Genomic DNA, 22412 nt, shown 5'->3' with positions numbered 1-22412 from the left:
ATATGAAATCACATGAGCAACATTGTGATTACTAGATTCCCCCCATTATCAAGACCCCACCACATACACTATTACAGTCACTGTCCATCAGCATAGTAAGATGCTATAGAGTCACTACTTGTCCTCTCTGTGCTATACTGCCTTCTGTGTGTGCCCCTCTACATTATGTGTGCTAATCCTAATGCCTCTTATTCCCCTTCTCCCTCCCTTCCCACCCATCCTCCCCTTTGGCAACTGTTACTCCATTCTTGGTTTCTGTGAGTCTGCTGCTCTTTTGTTCCTTCAGTTTTTGCTTTGTTTTTATACTCCACAGATGAGTGGAATCATTTGATACTTGTCTTTCTCCGCCTGGCTTACTTCACTGAGCATAATACCCTCTAGCTCCATCCATGCTGTTGCAAATAGTAGGATTTGTTTTCTTCTTATGACTAAATAATATTCCATTGTGTATATGTACCACCTCTTCTTTATCCATTCATGTATTGATGGACACTTAGGTTGCTTCAATTTCTTGGCTATTGTTAATAGTGCTGCGATAAACATAGGGGTATATATGTCTTTTTCATACTGGGTTCCTTCATTCTTAGGGTAAATTCCTAGAAGTGGAATTCCTGAGTCAAATGGTATTTCTATTTTTAGTTTTTTGAGGAACCTCCATACTGCTTTCCACAATGGTTGAAATAGCTTACATTCCCACCAGCAGTGTAGGAGGGTTCCCCTTTCTCCACATCCTTGCCAGCATTTGTTGTTCCTAGTCTTTTCTGTATTGGCCATCCTAACTGGTGTAAGGTGATATCTCATTGTGGTTTTAATTTGCATTTCCCTGGTAATTAGCGATGTGGAGCATCTTTTCATGTGCCTGTTGGCCATCTGAGTTTATTCTTTGGAGAAGTGTCTGTTCATATCCTCTGCCCATTTTTTTATCAGGTTATTTGCCTTTTGGGTGTTGAGGCATGTGAGTTATTTGTATATTTTGGACGTTAACCCCTTGTTGGATCTGTCATTTACAAATATATTCTCCCATACTGTAGGATGCCTTTTTGTTCAGCTGATGGTGTCCTTTGCTGTGCAGAAGCTTTTTAACATGATGTAGTCCCATTTGTTCATTTTTTATTTTGTATCCCTTGCCTGAGGAGATGCATTCAGGAAAGAGTTGCTCATGTTTATAGTCAAGAGATTTTTGCCTATGTTTCCTTTTTTTAATTTATTTTGTATTAAGGTATAATTGATATACACTGTTATGAAGGTTTCACATGAAAAAACAATGTGGTTACTACATTTACCCATATTATCAAGTCCCCACCCATACACCAATGCAGTCACTGTCCATCACTGTAGTAAGATGCCACAGATTCACTATGTACCCTCTCTGTGCTACACTGTTCTCCCCATGATCCCCCATTGCCTATGTTTTCTTCTAAGAGTTTTATCATTTCATGACTTACATTCAGGTCTTTGATGCATTTCGAGTTTACTTTTGTGTATGGGGTTAGACAATAATCCAGTTTCATTCTCTTGCATGTAGCTGTCCAATTTTGCCAACACCAGTTGTTGAAGAGGCTGTCATTTCCCCATTGTATATCCATAGCGCTTTTTTCATATATTAATTGACCATATATCCTTGGGTTTATATCAGGGCTCTGTAGTCTGTTCCATTGGTCTGTGGGTCTGTTCTTGTGCCAGTACCAAATTGTCTTGATTACTGTGGCTTTGTAGTAGAGCTTAAAGTCAGGGAGCATAGTCTCCCTGGCTTTATTCTTCCTTCTCAGGATTGCTTTGGCTATTTGGGGTCTTTTGTGGTTCCATATGAATTTTAGAACTATTTGCTCTAGTTCATTGAAGAATGCTGTTGATATTTTGACAGGGATTGCATTGACTATGTAAATGCTTTAGGCAGGATGGCCATTTTGACAATATTTATTCTTCCTAACCAAGAGCATGCAATGAATTTCCATTTATTAGTGTCCTCTTTAATTTCTGTTAGGAGTGTCCTGTAGTTTTCAGGGTATAGGTCTTTCACTTCCTTGGTTAGGTTTATTCCTATGTATTTTATTCTTTTTGATGCAATTGTAAATGGAATTCTTTTCCTGATTTCTCTTTCTGGTAGTTCATCATTAGTGTATCGGAATGCAACAGATTTCTGTGTATTAATTTTGTATCCTGCAACTTTGCTGAATTCAAATATTAGTTCTAGTAGTTTGAAGTGGATTCTTTAGGGTTTTTTATATACAATATCATGTCATCTGCAAACAGGGACAATTTGAGTTCTTCCTTGCCTATCTAAATTCCTTTTGTTTCTTTGTGTTGTCTTATTGCTGTGGCTAGGACCTCCAGTACTAAATTGAATAAAAGTGGGGAGAGTGGGCATCCTTGCCTTGTTCCCAATCTTAAAGGAAAGGCTTTCAGCTTCTTGCTGTTAAGTATAATGTTGGCTGTGGGTTTGAAATGTATTGTCTTTATTATGTTGAGGTACTTGCCCTTTATATCCATTTTGTTGAGAGTTTTTATCATGAATGTATGTTGAATTTTGTCAGATGCTTTTTCAGCATCTATGGTGATGATCATATGTTTTTTGTCCCTGTTTTTATTAATATGGTGGATGATGTTGATGGATTTTCGAATGTTGTGTCATCCTTGCATCCCTGCAATAAATCCTACTTGATCATAATGGATAATCTTTTAATATATTTTTGAATTCGGTTTGCTAATATTTTGTTGAGTATTTCTGCACCTATGTTCATCAGGAATATTGGTCTGTAATTTTCTTTTTGTGTGGTGTCTTTGCCTGGTTTTGGTATTAGAGTGATGCTTGCCCTGTAGAATGAGTTTGGGAGTATTCCCTCTTCTACTTTTTGGAAAACTTTAAGGAAGTTGGATATTAGGTATTCATTAAATATTTGATAAAATTCAGCAGTGAAACCATCTGGTCCAGGAATTTGTTCTTAGGTAGTTTTTTGATTACCAATTCAGTTTCATTGCTGGTAATTGGTCTATTCATATTTTCTGTTTCTTTCTGGGTCAGCCTTGTTGTAAGGTTGTGTTTTTCTAAAAAGTTGTCCATTTTTTCTAGGTTATCCAATTTGTTAGCATTTCATTTTTCATAGTATTCACTCATAATTCTTTGTATTTCTCTGGTGTCAGTAGTGATTTTTCCTTTCTCATTTCTGATTCTGTTTATGTGTGTAGACTCTTTTTTTTCTTGATAAATCTGGCTAGAGGTTTATCTATTTTGTTTATTTTCTCAAAGAACCATCTCCTGCTTTCATTGATTCTATTGTTTTATTATTTTCAATTTTATTTATTTATTTCTGCTCTAATCTTCATTATGTCCCTCTTTCTACTGACTCTGGGCCTCATTTGTTCTTCTTTTACTAGTTTCATTAATTGTAAGTTTAGACTGTTCATATGGGATTGTTGTTCTTTCCTGATGTAAGCCTGTATTGCAATATATTTCCCTGTTAGCACGGCCTTCACTGCATCCCACCGGTTTTGAGTAGTTGAATTATTGCTGTCATTTGTCTCCATATATTGCTTGATCTCTGTTTTTATTTGGTCATTGATCCATCGATTATTTAGGAGCATGTTATTAAGCCTCCATGTGTTTGTGGGCTTTTTCATTTTCTTTGTGTAAGTTATTTATAGTTTTATACCTTTGGTTTGAGAAGCTGGATGGTACAATTTCAATCTTTTTTAATTTACTGAGGCTCTTTTTGTGTACTTGTATATGATCTATTCTTGAAAATGTTCCATGTGCACTTGAGAAGAATGTGTATCCTATTCCTTTTGTTCTGTAGATGTCTGTTAGGTCCGTATGTTCTAATACATTGTTCAGTGCCTCTGTCTCCTTACTTATTTTCTGTCTCTTTGTTCTGTCCTTTGGAGTGAGTGGTATGTTGAAATCTCCTAAAATGAATGCATTGCATTCTATTGCCCCCTTTAATTCTGTTAGTACTTGTTTCACATATGTATGTGATCCTGTGTTGGGTGCATAGATATTTATAATAGTTATATTCTCTTGTTGGAATCACCCCTTTATCATTATGTAATGTCGTTTTTTGTCTCTTGTTACTTTCTTTGTTTTGAAGTCTATTTTGTCTGATACAAGTACTGCAACTCCTCCTTTTTTCTCCCTATTAGTTGCATGAAATATCTTTCTACACCCCTTTGCTTTCAGTCTGTGTATGTCTTTGGTTTGAAGTGAGTCTCTTGTAGGCAGCATATAGATGGGTCTCATTTTTTTATCCATTCAGTGACTTTATGTCCTTTGTTCGGTGCCTTCAGGCCATTTACATTTAGGGTGATTATTGATAGGTATTTACTTATTGCCACTGCAGGCTTTAGATTCATGGTTAACAAAGTTTCAGAGGTAATTCCCTTACTATCTAACAGTCTAATTTAACTCACTTAGTATGCTATTATAAACACAATGTAAAGGTTCTTTTTTTTTCCCCTTCCTTTTCTTCTTCCTCCATTCTTTATTTATTAGGTATCATATTCTGTACTCTTTGTCTATCCCTCAATTTACTTTGGGGGTAGTTGACTTGATTTTACATCTGCTTAGTAATTAATTGTTCTACTTTCTTTGCTGTCGTTTTATTTCCCCTTGTGACAGCTATTTAGCCTTAGGAATGCTTCCATCTATAGCAGTCCCTCCAAAAAGCACTGTAGAAGTAATTTGTAGGAGATATATTCTCTCAGCTTTTGCTTATCTAAAAATTGTTTAATCCCTCCTTCAAATTTAAATGATAATCTTGCTGGGTAGAGTATTCATGGTTAAAGGCCCTTCTGCTTCATTGCATTAAATATATCATGCCACTCCATTCTGGCCTTTAAGGTTTCTGTTGAGAAGTCTGATAATAGCCTAACTGGTTTTCCTTTGTATGTGATCTTTTTTCCTCTCTCTAGCTGCTTTTAAAAGTCTGTCCTTATCCTTTATCTTTGTCATTTTAATTATTATATGTCTTGGTGTTGTCTTCCTTGGGTCCCTTGTGTTGGGAGATCTGTGCACCTCCATGGCCTGAGAGACTATCTCCTTCCCCAAATTGGGGAAGTTTTCAGCAATTACCTCCTCAAAGATACTTTCTATCCATTTTCCTCTCTCTTCTTCTTCTGGTACCCCTGTAATGCAAATGCTGTTCCATTTGGATTGGTCACACAGTTCTAATATTCTTCCATTCTTAGAGATCCTTTTCTCTCTCTGTGCCTCAGCTTCTTTGTATTCCTCTCCTCTAATTTCTATTCCATTCACCATCTCTTCTACTACATCTAATCTGCTTTTAAATCCCTCCATTGTATGTTTCATTTCAGATATGGAATTTCTTAATGATTGAATCTCTGTCCTAAATTCATCCCTGAATTCTTGAATATTTTTCTGTACCTCCATGAGAATGTTTATAATTTCTATTTTGAGCTATCTTTCAGGAAGATTGGTGAGTTCAGTTTAATTTGGCCCTTTTTCTGGTGTTTCTGAGATTTTTGTTTGAACCAGGTTCCTTTGATGTTTCATATTTGTATGTGGCACCCTCTAGTACCCATACACTCTAGTTTGTGGATGTGCTTAGCACCTGTAGTGATGTCGGGGGTTGTAGGGGAGTGATGCTGGTGCCTGGGAGGAGGAAAGAGTTGTTTGCTGTCTCCTGGCTGTAGTGCCTGTCTCCACTGTCAGAACCAGTGGGCCGAGTGCACAGGTGTAAGCCTCTGTGCTTTGCGTCTGTAGCTGCCATAGGTGGGGCCTCTCTCTGGCTGACCTGATGCCAGGCCAGGGTGCCGGTTTGCAAGCTGGTGCCGGCAGGCCAGGAGGAAGGCGCAGCAGGCTGCATATTACAGTAGGGGGCCTCGGAGCTGTGTAGCCAGCCAGGGGGATGGAGTGCCTGAAGCTCCTGAAGGTTCCCAACCAGCTGGGCCAAGTGTGCCCAGACAACCTTGTCTACCTATCCCTTCTCCTGCTCAGCAAGCTGCATGTAAACCCTACCCTTTCAGCAGCCCTCTCACTGTGAGGAAGCCTCTCAGACTGCCCACCTTTCCTTTGTCCCAGAACAGCCAGATGTGGATCCCCATCCTCCACAAATGGCCGGAATCTCAGTCTCTCGAAGCACTCCACCTGTCCTAGCCTTCCAACCCCACCAATCTCCAGAGCACCACGCAATGTAGGCCCATGCTCCCAAAGCAGATCTCCAGGGCTGGGTGTTCAGCAGTGGTTTAATACATGATCTTAACACAAAAACTGCCAAAGCTATTAACTTAAGGGTGATCAAGCATCAGAAACTGGTGGTAGAAAATAAATTGGTACAATCTGCAGGGAAATTTGTCAATATGTCAGTATGTATAACACAGTTTGACCTAGCGCCTCCACTTTTGGGAATTTGTTTGAAGGAAATAACTGGACAGATATACAAGGACATATGTGCCAAGAGATTCAAAGAAACATATTTATAATAGCTAAAAATAGATGTGATTTAAGTATCTAGCAAAGAGAATTGTTACATAAAAAATAGTACATCCCTGTGATCAAACATCATGTAGTCACTAAAATGATAACAAGAATCAACATTGACTGAGAAGAAAAATATGCATGAAATAGTGCTCAGTGAAAAGAGCAGATTAGAAAAAAATATAGTATTATCCTTTAAAAATTATATTGTGTATATCTGCATAAAATAGAAGACCAGAGGAAACACCCCAACATATTAATAGTGATTATCACTAGGTTGTGAGATTATGGCTGATTTCTCTTTTCTTAGTTTTTCTTGTCCATACTCTTTACCTTATATTACTTTTAAAGTCAGAGGAAAAAACACTGAAAGGTAGCATGTGTGATTAGGCTACTTGGAATGTTATTTTATACACCTTTAATCTTTTATTTACATGAAGATCTACCTGCACTGAAAAATACTTCTTGGACTCTGTGCCTCTTATCACTTCACGCAGCTCAAGCCCTGCTCTTCCTTTATAACTCCAGAATTCTGCATTTGTTCCCTCACCCCTAATTGTCTCTGCTTCCTCCTACAAGCCCCTATTCTATTACCACCAGCCTTCCTTAGTCCACATCCTTTTCAAAAGTGGGCCTTGCTCTTTGTGACACATCTCTGAAGTGGCCCAGGAACATCTCTGATGATGGTTGCCCTTTACTCTCCTTCACTGCAACCAGACTTGGAGGTCACAAGTCTCCAACAGCATGGGGCCTGTCACAGACGAGGGTGCCAGCCAAAGTGGCACTGCTTGGTGGCAGGGAACAACCGAAGTCCACTGCCAAGTAGCACCTGGGCTGGGCCAGTAATGGGCCCTGATAAGCTGTGGGAAAGTCTGTTCTTCAACCCTTGGACTCCAGCCATGGAAGGAATCAGCAGAACTGAAAGTCCTGCTCATTCAGCTGGTTTCAGGCCTTAGCTGTGCCAGCTCTTGCCCTTAAACCTGGACACTGGAAGTAAGGGTGTGACAATTGTCAGGGAAGACTCCTACAAGTACAGGAGGGTATCAAACTTCTAAGGGGCAGCCCTTTCACCCACTGAGAACATGTGCTTTCCCTTCTGACTTAACTTTCCCAGCAAAATTTGGATCATGGGCTCATATAGGACCTTGGAGTTGGAAAGGCCGTTAGATCTTACCTGCTCTAACCTCTCCCTTTACAGCACAGAGAAGCCAAGCGACTTGCCCAGTGATACTCAGTTTTTGACACAGTGAATACCAGAACTCAGTTTTTCTGACTCCTGGCTCAGAGCTCTAGCTTTAGTGTAACTCTATTTGTCTTCTTCATAATGGAGTATTTCTAAAGCAAACTGTCTTATCCCCTGTGTCATCTTACACTGAAATCAACACTGACCCAAATATGACTGTAAACAATCAAAACTAGAAAACAAATGCTTCCAATCTATTTGTTTTACAAATGAGAAATTGAGGGCCAGAGAGTTTACCCAGGGTCACTTGGCTGTCCAGGTTTGGAGCCAGATCTCTGGTCTCATTCAAAGTTGTTCCCATTATGTACTGCCTAGATCCTCAGCCAAACAGGATTGAACAGTGTGGAAAGCAAGTTTGTGTGTCCAGATCACATACAATCAGGAAGTTCTTAAGCAGATAACTGTTTCCTGCCTCTCTTCCCTCTTTCTTTTAGTTGAGTGTTCTTGTGCTCAATTCCTGGAAAGATGAATGACCCAGAATCCGTGAATCTTGGTGCTGACAAACAAATTCCAATCTAAAAAGAATTGAATAAGAAAAAGTGAGAGGTAGAAATCAAGTAAGACAGACAGACAGAGTGTGTGTGTGTATATGTGTGTGTGTGTGTGTGTGCGTGTGTGTGTGTGTGCATGTGTGTGTGTATTGGGAAGAAAAGTTAGGCTAAGTTTCAAGGTGTTATGGACACCACATTTTCCAAATAAAATACTGAGACTATGGTCTAATGCTTCATTTAATTAAAGAGCAGAGTATTTGAATCAGGATTGTCTTCTTCGTAGATACTTGAAATTCTGAAAGATAAGTGTGAATGATTTGCTCATGTGAATCACCTGGGCCAGACAACTGCCAAATCTTAGAGCAGAAAGTGACAATGAATCAGTATTCTGGTTTTTAGATTAGTAAATGTCTCAAAATAAATGGCTGTCCCTTCTCTTCCTGATGTCTTCAGGGAGATAGTACCACATCCCTTCACACATTCTCTGAGGGATTACACACTGAGCAAGAATAGGAGATGGAGAAGCCTCATTGCCCAGGGCTAGGACATATGCCCTCCTCCCCTGGCATTAAGGTCTGGGGTCAGCCTCACCTGAGGCATGGTGTAATGCAGACCACATGCATTACAAGTGGGGAGGGGATTCTCCAAAGAAAAATCAGGGGACCATTATCAGAAAAAGGGAAGTCAAAAATGGCTCTGCCCATAACAGAGACAACGATGATTTCATAGAGGTTATATACTAGAACCTCTGTGTAGGAGATGGTTGACAGACCTTCAGTATCTTCTTCAGGGGTCCTTCCTATACTACAGAGGCCGAAAAGATAAAGCTACACTTCCCAGATTGCATACAGCTAGGATTCTGGGTGCAAATTAGGTCCTGCCACTTAGATGCATTTCTGTGAAATGTGAAATGTGGGAGTGAGGTGGAGATGCTTGTTGCTTTTAGCTGTTTGCTTCAGCAAGCAAAGTCATGAGATGCCAATGTCCCATCTCCACGTTCAAGGACGTTGAGAGGAAATTGTGGAGGCAGCAGTGGCAGAAATCTGCATTCCAGTGTCCAGGTCCCAGCAACAATCTCCTGGTCCCAGCTTTCTGGTGCCTGCATTGTAGCTAGAGCAGTATGTATGTACTGGAACTCAACCTTTTTGCATGTGACAGAGGGAAGGGGTCCCCTAGAAGTGTTCTGGGAGTAATGAAAGCAAGCCTTGAGCCTGCTCTGCCTGCCCTTCCAGAGGTTTGGTCATTGCCTAATCTTTGTGTTGAATCCATTATTTTTAAACACTGGAAGTGATTTCATTCCCTCACATGATCCCTGACTAAAACACCTGCATGGCTTGATGCTTATATGACCTCTCCTCTCCTTGGAAATCACTGATGTAAAAGTATAGTAACATGGAAAGATGTTCAAGTTACAGTAAGAGATAGAATGAAACTACAAAGTTGCAAATAGTCTGATTCTCTGCTCCCCATCCTCAGTGTGTATGAGTCTATAACCCAGATGTCTGCCTTGGGAGGTTGCCAATATTTCCAGACTTGGAGAGTCATGCTTTCCTGATTATTCAAATAGAATGACTCAGCATCTATTCCACACATTCTGGTGCCCACCCTCAAAAACACTCCAAAGACTTTTCAAGGGTCTAATTGTTCTCCTGGACACTGAAAAATTCTCTGTCTCTGCTATGTTTTCACCATTTTTGTTTCTTGCTGGGTCACCTCATCTTTTCATTTCACCAAAAATATGTACTGCTAGCCTTAAACTCTACATGCAGGAGACTTTACTGAAGATGTGAAGCACAGAATCACAACACTCTACAGTCTCGGTTACAGCTCAAAATTGAGCATTAGGGAACAGTGTCCTAGATAACCACCTGCCATTCTACCTTCTTAAGACATTTCTTGATGTCCATGTGTTTGCCACTTCCCCCAGGCCTGCCCCTAGTCTACACCAAATCTTTGTGCAAATTAGAAAAAGGTGCTTGCTCTGAGTGGGGCTAATGCAACATCTGCCCGGAGGAACTGGTGGACAACTGGAATGTTCATGCCCCATCTTAACTGGACACCTGCTACTCGTTCTGGTCAATCATAGTGTTGCAGGAATGTGAGCAAGTATTACCAGGCCTTGCAGAAGGGGGGAAAAAAAATAAAGCCAGAAACTTAGATTTTTATTTCAAAATCCTCAACTTCATTTGTTAGTAACTCACAGGCAAATCAAAGTATTTACTTAGTACTTACAATAAGTCAAGTAGTTTCCCAGACATTTTGTAAGTATTAATTATTTGGTCTTTATACCAACGTCTAAGGTTAGTCACTATCATTATCTCCACTTCATAGATAAGGAAGCTGAGGCAAAGGGATTACATCTTCCGAAGTCCTGTGAATAAATACCAGAACAGGATTTGAACTCAGGCATCTGACTCTAGAGACTACCCTCTTAATCACCAGATTTTGTTGTCATGAACTAAATTTGGCCCATGCGTTGCAAGTTTTTGATCTGTGTTAAAGATTAGTGCAATCCAATGGTTTCCTGCGATGATGGCAGTGTTCTATCCTGTGCTGTCCAATATGGTAGCCCTTGGCCACATGTGTCTGTTGAGCACTTGAAATGTGGCTAGTGCAACTGAGAAACTGCATTTTTATTTTTATCAAGTTTAAATAGCCTCATGTGGCTGGTGCCTTACCATATTAGACAATGCGGCTCTAGACTCCTCTTGCAAACTTTCAGTTTTTACAGTGCCTTAGTTTTTGTTTTTAATTAAAGTATCATTGATATACAACCTTATGAAGGTTTCACACAAACAACATTATAGTTTCAACATTCACCCATATTATCAAGTCCTCACCCCCCTATTGCAGTCACTATCAGTGTAGTAAGATGCTATAGTGTCATTACTTGTCTTCTCTGTGTTGTACTGCCTCCCCTGTGTCCTACTTATATTGTGATTTGTGAATTATAATGCCCCTTAATCCCCTTCCCCCTCCCCACCTGCCCTCCCCAACCCCTTCCCCTTTGGTAACCACTAGTCCCTTCTGGGAGTCTCCTGCTATTTTGTTTCTCCAGTTTTGCTTTGTTTTTATACTTTACAAATGAGTGAAATCATGCCTTAATTTTTTTAATTTAACTTTTCGATGCCTTAATTCCTACCACTTCCTGCTAACAGAGCATTTTATGGCTCTCTTTTTTTTCAAAAACATTTTCTTTCCTTGTCTTTTTAAACTATGTTCTGCAAGGGGCTGGGGTGATGACTTGATATTCATTGACTTGTGGGGCCCATCAAGAATGCCCTCCACGAAAGAATCATCACTCAGTTAGGAATCATGAATCATGTACTTTCCCAGGGGCAGAAATGCAGTTTTGTTTTCTAGATAGCATTTCCCCCTCTGATATATATATTGATAAGTTAAAAAAAGAAAAAGATCAGAAAGATAGATAGCAATGTTAATGGGTATTTTCGGCAGATGAATTATGTATCACCTTTATTTTCTTTTTTGTGCCTTTAAAATTTTTGACAATGTATAGGCCTTTTGAAATCACATCAAAACAGTGATTATGCAATCAGAATTCCCAGGAAGTCAGCAAAGGAAAGTGTCAGGAAGGGAGCCTTGCAGAGGCCCAGAGGGCAACTTACCCAGCTGCGGGAAGGGGCAGCAAGAGGGATGCCCAGGAAAAAAATGGAATTGAGGGATTATCCTACAAGTTTAACTGTGTGGAAAATTGGATTGGGAGGGGTTTACAGAGTTTACAGGGAGGGTGTGGGAAGACTCACAGAGTCAAACAAAGCCAAGCACATGAGAAAAAGAGGAAGTTAATATCAGCAAGGACAAAAGGGAAATGTACTTGTATCTGTCATCATCAGTATCTACATAGTCATAATAATGAAGGCATGAAGAATGGTGTTGTTCCTTCTCATCCAAAACATATGCAATGCTGTATTTTTTCCTTACATGTATGTATAACAATAACAATATTATACGCAGCAGCAATAGTAGTATAACTCCATTTAGGTTGCTGGACCCAATTCCAGTGTGTGTAAATAAGTGGGAGGGGGTCTTCCCACACATACTAACACAAAGCAATTCTTGAACACCATCAGGTGTTGGAGAACTCAACTCAATTCTGATGCTATCTGCCTGGAGACAGCACCAAATTCCCAGTTAAGGGCTCTGTCCTACAAAATTGCCCTCCACTCCCGACTCCAGATGCTGGTTGCCAAGCACCAGGCAGTTACCTCTGCTACTGAACTATACAGATTGGAGGTTCCTATAACCTCCCTCTTAGGTTTGATTAATTTGCTAGAGCGGCTCACAGAACTCAAGAAAACACGTTTACGAGTTTAATAAAGGATACTGTAAAGGACATAAGTTAACAGCCAGGTGAAGAGAGACATAGGGCAAGGTCCCAAATGAAGGAGCTTCTGTCCTCATGGAGCTTGGGGCCTGGCTCAGTGGCACGTGGAGGCGTTCTGGTTCCCCCAGCACAGGAGCTCTCTCGGACCAAGAAGCAGGACACAACCAGGGAGAAGCAGACAGAACAAAAAGCTCTTCTCGGGGGGATTTTGTGAGGGCTTCATTGCATAGTCATGATTGACTAAATAATTGGCTATTGGCTGATTCAGCCTCCAGCTGGATCCTGCCCTCAGGTGGGATCCACAAGTCTCTCGTTAACATGACAAAACACCCTTTTCACCTTTAAGACTCTGCAGTGTTTCCAGGAACTGTGGATGAAGACCAAATACACCTGGGAAATATGTATTTGGTCATATGAATGACCAAATATGTATTTCTTATAACTCATTATATTCCAAATGGCTTTAACCAAAATTGTGTTAAAAGACGTTAAGAGAGGGGAAAAGGTAAAGGAATAATTAAATGCTCCAAGTCCACAGTAGGAAGCCCATGGGGAATACCTGCAAATGAAATTCTAAGAAATACCAGTATAAGCTTGTGATTAGAGACAAGGGGTAAATACTGAAGAAACAGCTAAGAAGGAGTCAAAAGTGGTTGGTTCTACAGAGCTGGACTTAGGTGGGAGTTGGGGAGCAGAGGGCTGCTGTTTTTCCTTTAAGTCTTTTTCTTTTATTTGACTTTTCAGCTTGTTAACTCCATACCTACATTATTTTATTAAAGATAAAAATCTTAATGAAATTAAAAATAATCCCTTTTCGTGACCAGAATACAGTGGTGCTCTGCTGGCTTACTCTTCTCCCCGTGCTGGCAAGTGGGTCCCTGCTCCCTGTGCTCATCTTGGTTTGGCCGCACTTTGGTCAGGCACAGTGACCAGGACGGGACACCTAGCCCACGCAGGCTGAATGACTAAGAAGGCAGGAAAGGACTCCCGCCCACACAACCCTTTGGCTCCAGCAGTCTGTCCTTTATTGCAAGAAAATCGAATTGCTGAGGCTGAGGCTGAGGCAGCAGCAGGACAGTCACCGTGAGGAGGAACCCTAATGCCAGAGGACAGTGCCAGGAGTATAGAGGAGGGAAGGAGCCCAGGGTGTGGTTCTGTCACTTAATTACTCTGGCCCTGCACATTGCACTTAGGCCCAGTGGTGTGCCAGCTGCTGCTGGATGTGGGAGAGGGACAAGGAGACAGATGGGACCTGGTGTTCCCTTGAGGCCCCTGCTAAAAAGTCCAGGGATCAGGACAAATTCATAACCTCCACCCTAGATGATCCAGGTCCTTCTCCCCAGCATACCCCAATGGAGGCAGACTGCTTAAGGAAGACAGGATAAGGTGCCTGAGCAAATCTCCTCTTACTGCTTCTTTACTTTCTTGTCCAGTCCAGGGGATACAACAATTAACGAGAGCAGCAAAGGCCCAGCTGTCATGGAATTTATAATCTAGTGAGGGAGAAAGACTTAAGTTGAATAATTGCCTTAAATTAATGTATAGTTACAAAATAAATGCTCTTGTGGCAGAGATTATAGTAATCCTTCAATGCTAATTCTCTCCTCCTTTATGAGTAATAGAATTTACCATTTCCAGGTGGATATATGGTTACCTGCAATAAAAACTACATTTACCAGCCTTCTTGCAACTAGATATAATCATGTGGCTAAATTCTGGCCAATGGTATGTAAGTAAAAGTGGTGTGTATAACTTCCAGGAAATATCTTTGACGGGAATGTTTGGGGTTGAGTTTATCCTTGTCCCCAATGCAACAAAGCATTGAAAGACAGAGACACAGTAGCAAAGCAGAATGAAAGTTTTATCTGAATACACTCCAATGAAGCAGCTGGCCAGAGTCAAGGTAGACAAAGGCAAGAAAGGGAAGCTCATTGAACTCCTGCTCAGCATTTGGCAAATCCCTTGACAACCCCTAAAACCTGGCATCCAGTGTCTGCTTGGATCTGCACAGCGTGGGAACTAAGTCCCTACCGCCCCAGGATTTGGAGGAGCTGCTGAGCACTGGATGGAGTGAGATTATGTTCTGAGAACTTCCCAAAGGCAAAGAAAGGAGATTTTTAGGCAGGCTACTAAAAAGCGAGATTGTACAGCTGCAGTCCTGTCTGGGTTACCCAGGTGAAGGGAAGTCGCAAACCCAAACAGAGCTCTTAACAGCCCCTCCTTACTTATCTGGAGTAGAACAGAGAGCGTGAGACACTGGAAGAAAGGGGAGTGTAAGCAACCTCAGGGGATGTGCTTAAGGTCTGGGGTTTTATAGGGCTTTTTTGGGTAAGGGTCTGCATAAGGCATGATGTATACAGATGATTTATAATTCCTTTGAAGTTTTGTCTTAAGAATAGGGTTACTTAAGTGACTGTGTTGGTCAAGATCCCAGCATTCTTTGTCCACATAGGTTTGTTTACATTTTTGAGGTCTATCTCCTGTCCTGGTGACAAAGTTGCTTAATTAAGGGGCTACAAGAAGAGGAAGAATGGCATACAGGTTAAGTGAAAGAATAAGCTGTGCCTTTTTTTGCAGGCTAAGTAGATTTTACAAAGGCATGATCTAATTGGTACAATTAAGACATGGGCTGCGCTTAGATACTTTTTTTTATCTGGGGATCGTCCAGACCTTCCAAGTTGCTCTTGGCCTTTGGAACTTCAACTAATTAACTCATTAGCTCTGTGAGTTCTTTCTGGCTCTCTCGTTTTATCTGGTTAACTCTTTGAGTCCCTTTTTTAATGGGCTTTACTTTTACTGGCTTTATTCTCTCTCCACCCTGCTCATGTCTGTTTTTCTGCCTAACAGTGATCTGCAGTAAAAAGTACGTTTACCAGCCTTCTTGCAACTGGAGTAATCATGTGGCTAAATTCTGGCTAATGGTATGTAAGTAGAAGTGGTATGTATAACTTCCAGGAAATATCTTTAAAGGGAGGAGGCTTGCCTTTTTCCCCTCTTTCTTCTTCCCACTTGTGGGAATGTGGACATAATGGCTGGAGCTCCAGTTGGTGTCTTGGACCATGAGGTGAACTTGGGAATGAAAACCACATGGAGTGGAACAACAAGAGAGAAGAAGCCTGGGTCCCGGGCTCTTGTTTAAGCCACTGTTATTTGGAGTTTTTCTGTAATTTGCAGCTGTAACAGAAAGATATGTGGTTCTATAAGCATATGTAACACGGGATCTCACCCATACTGAGGTGCTTCACTGAGGAAGTGATGGTCAGATTAAGTTAGCCAAGAACAGAGTAGGGTGGAAAACATTTTCAAGCAAAGGGAAAATCCCATGCAAAGGCCCTGAAGTGGAAAAGAGTTTGGCATGTCAAAAGGAAGAGAAGGAAGGACAGTTTGACTAGTACAGAAAAAGCAAGGAGATAAGTGGCACAAAATGAAGTCAGAAAGATGACCACATAGAGCATCTATCATAAGCCTGTTAAGCCTTTTGGTCCTTATCCCAAGAGTGCTGGGGAGCCATTGAAAGGGTTCAGGGAGGAGTTACAGGGTTAGATTTGCTCTCCCTGTGGCAGATAATTCCATCCACCTGAAACATAGATTCCATCCACCTGAAACATAGATACCATCCCCCAAACCCAGAATATTCTTGAGGCCAGGACCAAATGTTATTTATCTGTGGATAAATTTGTTTTTTCACTATTCTACTGTCACACTAAAATATGTAACAAAATTTGCCATCTTAACTATTTTCAAGTGTGCAATCCAATGGCTTTAATTGCATTCACAATGTTGTGCAACCATTCCCACCATTTCCTATATTTTTGTGTATGAACTTTTGCACTTATTAATCATTTAATAACTGTGTGTTGGATTGAACTGTGTCATTGCAGTAGTCATTGTGTGTAAATTCCTAGAAAGTGGGCTGTGGGCTGTGAGGAGGAGTTGACCAAGTAAGAGACAGCTGGGGCCAGCCTAAAGAATGTCACACCCGGGCCAGCAATCTGTTAGCCAATCTGTCAGCTGTCAGCAGACAGGTCATTTTGTGTGCTTTACTTAAGAGAAGAATTTATTCCCTGAACTGGAACCAGGGTAGAGAACAGAGTTTGATCTCTTAGGGGATCTTAGGAAAACATTTTGACCTATTTGATCTACCTGAGAATACCAGAGACATGGAGCACTGATTTTGTCTGTGCTCTCAAACGGAGGCAAAGAGTTCTCTGGATAGACACAGTGGTAATGTATAGGACATATGAAGCCCCAGGATAGATACAGCGATCTTCCTAGGACATTCATTTGGTGTGGTAGGAAAAAATTTGCATGCCTTTATTTTGAAACAAATACGCATGTATTATGAGACAAAAAGTAACAGGATGATATTAAAGGGTAAAATACAAAGTTTTGAAGAATGCATGCTTACTGCTTTGGGCCTTACTCTCAGATGATGTCCAAGAATATTTGTCCCTTTCCCCTGCTGATGGTGGTTTTTTGATATAACGGAGTGATTGTGAATAGACTCTCAAACCAAACAGCCCAGAGTCAAACTCCTGACATTTCTTAGCTGCGTCATCTTGGGCAAATTATGTAACCTGGCTGAGTCTCTGTTTCCTAATCTGTAAAACAAGAAAAATAATTGTCCCTAATGCACAGGTTAATTATACGTTAAATACTTATAAAATGCTTAGCCCATACCAAGTATTCACTTATTATTATTGGTAATAGCAATATCAGATGGAAATGTTTCAGACCTTCAGCTTTTTTTTCAAAGTTTTTAAATTTATTTACCAGTGGTACTATCTGCCGATTGTAAAATATTCAAACAATATAGGAGGAAACAGGAAATCATGAAGGTTCCCACTCCCCCTAAATTCCAGTGACTAGACCAGAGGTAAACACAGATGACTATTAGATATGTATTTTTCCTTCCAAACATTAAAAAAAAAAAATTCAACAATCATTTATTGAGCACCAACTATGTACTTTGTACCACTGTTATATTTTCAACCTCACTCGTCTGTGATGCTTTGGGGCATTTCAGCTGTGGGGCTGACTGCAGCCTTCTTCCAGAAACTTGTGACAGGCGGCATTGCTGAGAATGAATGGAAAAGACTGTGCTCCTGACCCAAGCTATAAGCAGTATCCACTCTGTCCACATCCTCCGTTTTGGAAAATCACTTCAATAAAGGATCTTTCTATGGAGAATGCAGTCTGATAAGATTTTGAGGGACTAGGGAGCCTCAAGAAGAATGGTCTTGGCGTTTTTCTTTTGTTCTTCTTGACTTCAAGTTTCCACCTTGATGTCATGATTCCATATTTAGTATGAAAGGAGGATGGTTGAAGGTTGAAGGCTGATAGAAATTGCAAGTTCTTTGAATTCGTATCTCAGTGGTTCCCCCTCCTTTTCTTCTCCCTCTCTACCCATTAAGAAGGCCAAGTAGAGAAGGTCTCCAGACTCTCCTCAGCAGTCCTTTCCTCTAAGGAGCCTTTCTCACGTACCCCACCCAGTATGAGTCATGTGCTTTTCCACCTGTTTGCATTGTGGCCTCTAAGTTTTGTTGTGGCTCCAATTACACTTCATTGTGATATTAGTTTACTTGTTATGTATTCTTCACTAAATCAGATTTGCAGAAAATGTGCCTGTTTTCTCATTATACATAGGACTTAGCACATGGCACATGATATTTACTAAATAAAAATACACTGAATAGATGGTAGGAGTGGTCATTTCTTTACAAAGATGGCTGCAATAATTTTTTCCCATCCCTATATGCAAGTCCCCTTGCAATGTGACCTTGTACCACCCACAGGAGGTGGGGATTATTCCTACAACTCTTGAATCTGGGCTTGGCCAATGGGACATGAGCAAATATGATACAAGCAGAGGCTTGAAAGATGCTTGTGCAAAAGGGCTGACTCCCTTTCAGCTGTGGCTATAACCCTGAGACTGAGATGTGAACAAGCCTGAGCTAGCTCAATAGAGAGACCATATGCTGGAGAACTAAGGACACCCAGCCAGCAGCCTGCCTATGTCAACTGGCCAATTACTAGACTTGTGAGTGAGGACATCTTAGAATATCTGGCCTCAGTTAAGGCCCCAGATGATGACAGACAGATGAATGAGTTTGGGCAAGACCAGCAGAAGAAGCACTCAGGTGACACCAGCCCAAATTACTGACCCCATAGAATCATAACAAGCCAGTAGGTTTAGGGGTGGTTCATAATGCAGCAATAGGTAACTGGCTTGGAAGCTACTTTGTAAGCTTCATGCAGTTTAACTTCATACCCTACTTTTAGTGGCTAGCTCTAGTTTTTGCTTGTCTAGACTTCATTTACTTTCTTCTTGTACTAGCAAATAGATATTTCAGTAGGACAAATACTTAGAAATGAAAAATCTGAATTGAAGAGTGGTAGATATTATGGTTTTCTTTGTAGCTTATAATTTTGATAGGTCTTATGTATATATACCATCAGATATTTAAATGTCAAAATGTACACAACATTTTATACTTTAAGTATGTGTATCTTATTGTACGTCAATAAAACTAAAAAATGTGATCGATAAAATAAATACAAGCATGGATTTTACTGATTTAGGGGCAGTATTGTGGTGTCCATCTTGTGAGAGCTGATCGTTAAATTTTGAGTGAGCTAGTTATTAAATCCAATCATCATCAAGAAGTAACATACACACTTACAATTTCATTAATTATATTTTTCAAAAGGTAATAAATACTCAAAATCCATTTTACTACATTTTGCGACTGTCCATGTTTGTGAAGTTATTGACATCTATTCTATTTCTATGATGGAAATATTATATAATGGTATGCTGCTGTACCTCTCTTCCCAACTCCATGTGCAGTGATGTAACACTGGATGCTTGAAATTAACATCACATTGAACTACACTGGGAGTATTTGCAGCATGAAAATTAGAAAACACTATAGATCAGGGCTTTTTCCCTTCCAGAGAGCCAACTGGCAGACATTTACCAGCACTGTGCTATTTATGAGTAACCAGAAGGAGAATAAAAAAAAGTGTATCTTTTAAATCTATGATGGAGAATTTAGTCTATCCAATGAAAGGAGAAAAAAAGAAGTATGATAATCAAAAATAAAAATTAAGAGGCAGAAATAATTATAATAAGTATATTGGACTCATCCATCAAAAGAGACTCTAGGTTACATTAAAAAACAAATCAAGTAAACTGTCTACAAAAGACTTTCTTAAAACAAAAATAATACTGTAAACTTGAAAATAAAGGAATAGAAAAGTTAACCACACAAATATGAATCAAAGGGAAACTGTGGTAACAATTTTAACACCAAAATAGTCAAAACAGAATTTATGAAATAAAACAGTCATTAGGGGCAAAAAAGAACAGAAAGGGACAATATATCAAGAAGATAGAATAACCATGATCACACATGAACCTAAGTATACAGCTTCAAACTCTAAAAAGCAGTAATGGAAAGAACTACAATGACGAGTTGATACATAAACACCACTCTAAAACTTGTAACTCGAGCAAATAAGAATAAACAAAGACAAAGAAGATTTAGATAACATAACTCAAACTAGTACATGCATGCATAAATAAATATGTAAACATATGTGTATATATGTACATGACCCTCACAAAGTCTAACAGCATACATTCTTTTTAAGCACACTGGGGACATTGATAAAAATTAATCATGTATTGTTATTTCTAAGAAAATCTCAATATCACATATATTATGCTCTCTGGCCATAATTCAGTAAAAAGAAAAGTCAGCAAAAAAGGATAACAAAAGATCCCTTATGTCTAGAAAATAAAATTTATACTACAAAATACCTCTTGGGTTGAAAAGGAAACTACGATGTGTATTTATGAAGTACTTTGTTTTGAATGGCAAAATAATACACATTAAAATATTTACACAGGTAAATAAATAATTAGAAAAAATATGTAGCTTTGTAGTTCTGTATACATTTATTAGAAAGTAAATAAGCTAAACATTAAAAGCAGGAAGTTTGAAACAAGTAACAGAGAAAACCCAAAGGAACAAGAAAAGAGGAAATGATAAAGATAATAAATCAGTAAAGTGAATTATTGAGAGAGAAGATTGATAATACCAAAAGCTTGTTTTTTAAAACATATTAATGTTTATAACTGTAAAACCTCAGCTAAGACTGCTCAAGAAAGAAATGATACAAGTAAAATAAAAGCAAAAAGGAAAACAGTGTGTTGTATACTTGAAACTAAAATAAGACTGTATATCAATTTAAAAAAGGGAAAATAGTATAGATACAATAGGGATTTCAAAAATAATAAAAGAATATTATATATAAATATATGCTAATAAATTTAAAACCTAGACAAAAATGGATAAATGTCTCAGAAAATATAAAATGAGAAGCTTGGTACAAGAAAAAATAGAAAATTTGAGTAGTCTAAGTATTTATTAAAGTATCTGTTAAAGAAAACAAATGGTAATAAAGGACCTCCTCCCAATTCTATCCACCAAAAGCTATCCATATTCCAGCACCTTTATTAAAATAATAGATAGCCCATTGCTCCAAATACGTTTTTCCAGAAATTAGAAAACAGAGTGAAAACTTCTTAGCTCATTTTAGGGCTTAAAATCACTATGTTTCCAAACCAGATAATAACAATAAATGAAGAAAAACTAAAATCTGTGTCACTTATGAATATAGATATGAAAATATGAAATAAAATGTTAACTAAACAAATCTAGCTACGTACAAAAATAATAATACATTATGCTCAAATAGGAATGTAAAGATGATTTGACATCAGAAAACCTAGCAAGGTAATTCATTAACAAACTAAGAAAGGTAAAACACAGGATTATCTAGAATGCAGAAAATAATTTGAAAAACTTTAATATTTTTTATTGTAAGAATTCCCAGAAAATTTAGAATAGAAGTTCCATAACTTTGATAACCAAAAATCTATTATGTATAACATAATACTTCAAGAAACTTTAGATAACATTCCCTTTAAGATCAGGAATAAGACAAAGACACCCACTAATGCCATTGCTGTTCACATTTCTGTCATCACCAATAAAAAAGGGCAAATTAAGTATAAGGATGAGGAGGTGTGGTGAACAGAGTAATAGCCCCAGAGATGTCCACCTCCTAATCCCCAGAATTTGTGCATATGTTATTTTTTGTAGCAAAAAGGACTTTGCCATGTGATCTGAAGATTTTGAGATAAGGATTACCTAGGTGAGCCAAAGAAATTACAAAGGCACTTGTAAGTGAAGGATGGGAAAAGCAGGGTCAGAGGAAAAGGAGGGTCAGAGTCACAATGATGCTTTGTAAGAAACACTTGAGTGAACTGTTGATTTTGAAGATGGCCAAGGAATGTGGAAGCCTCTAAAAGGTGGAAAAGGTAAGAAAATGGCTTCTCCCCTAGAGCCTCCAGAAAAGAATGTAGGCCTGCCAGCACTTTGGTTTTAGCCCACTGAGATTCATTTTTGGATTTCTGACCAATTGTAATAAGATAGGAAATTAATACAGAAGGGAAGAGATAGAATATCATTATTTATAGATGGTAGTTATCTGTATATAAACCCCAACAAGTTCTTAGAGATAAATAGAATTTAGCAATAAGGCCAGATAGAAGAACATATGAAACCCAGTGTAGGGTAGAGCACAGGTTTTCCAGAATCTCCCTCCTGGTCTTAGCCTATTTACATATACCGCCGCAGCTTCCCGCAGCCTCTGGGGCAGCGGGTGGAGAGAGGCTTTTCTCTTCTCTCCTCTGTTGCCTAATTGGTCTGGTGCCTGTCAGTCTCTGGGACCCTCCTGTGGCCTTCCTCCCGGAACGGGCGAGTGGGAAAGCAAGCGGGTGCGGTGGCTACACGGACGGAGAGCACCAAGCAGGTTTTTGCTAGCTGGGAC

This window comes from Manis javanica, chromosome 4, assembly GCF_040802235.1.
Source record: "Manis javanica isolate MJ-LG chromosome 4, MJ_LKY, whole genome shotgun sequence".
Taxonomy (NCBI): domain Eukaryota; kingdom Metazoa; phylum Chordata; class Mammalia; order Pholidota; family Manidae; genus Manis; species Manis javanica.
The sequence above is the reverse complement of the archived record's forward strand: the minus strand, read 5'-3'. Positions refer to the sequence as shown.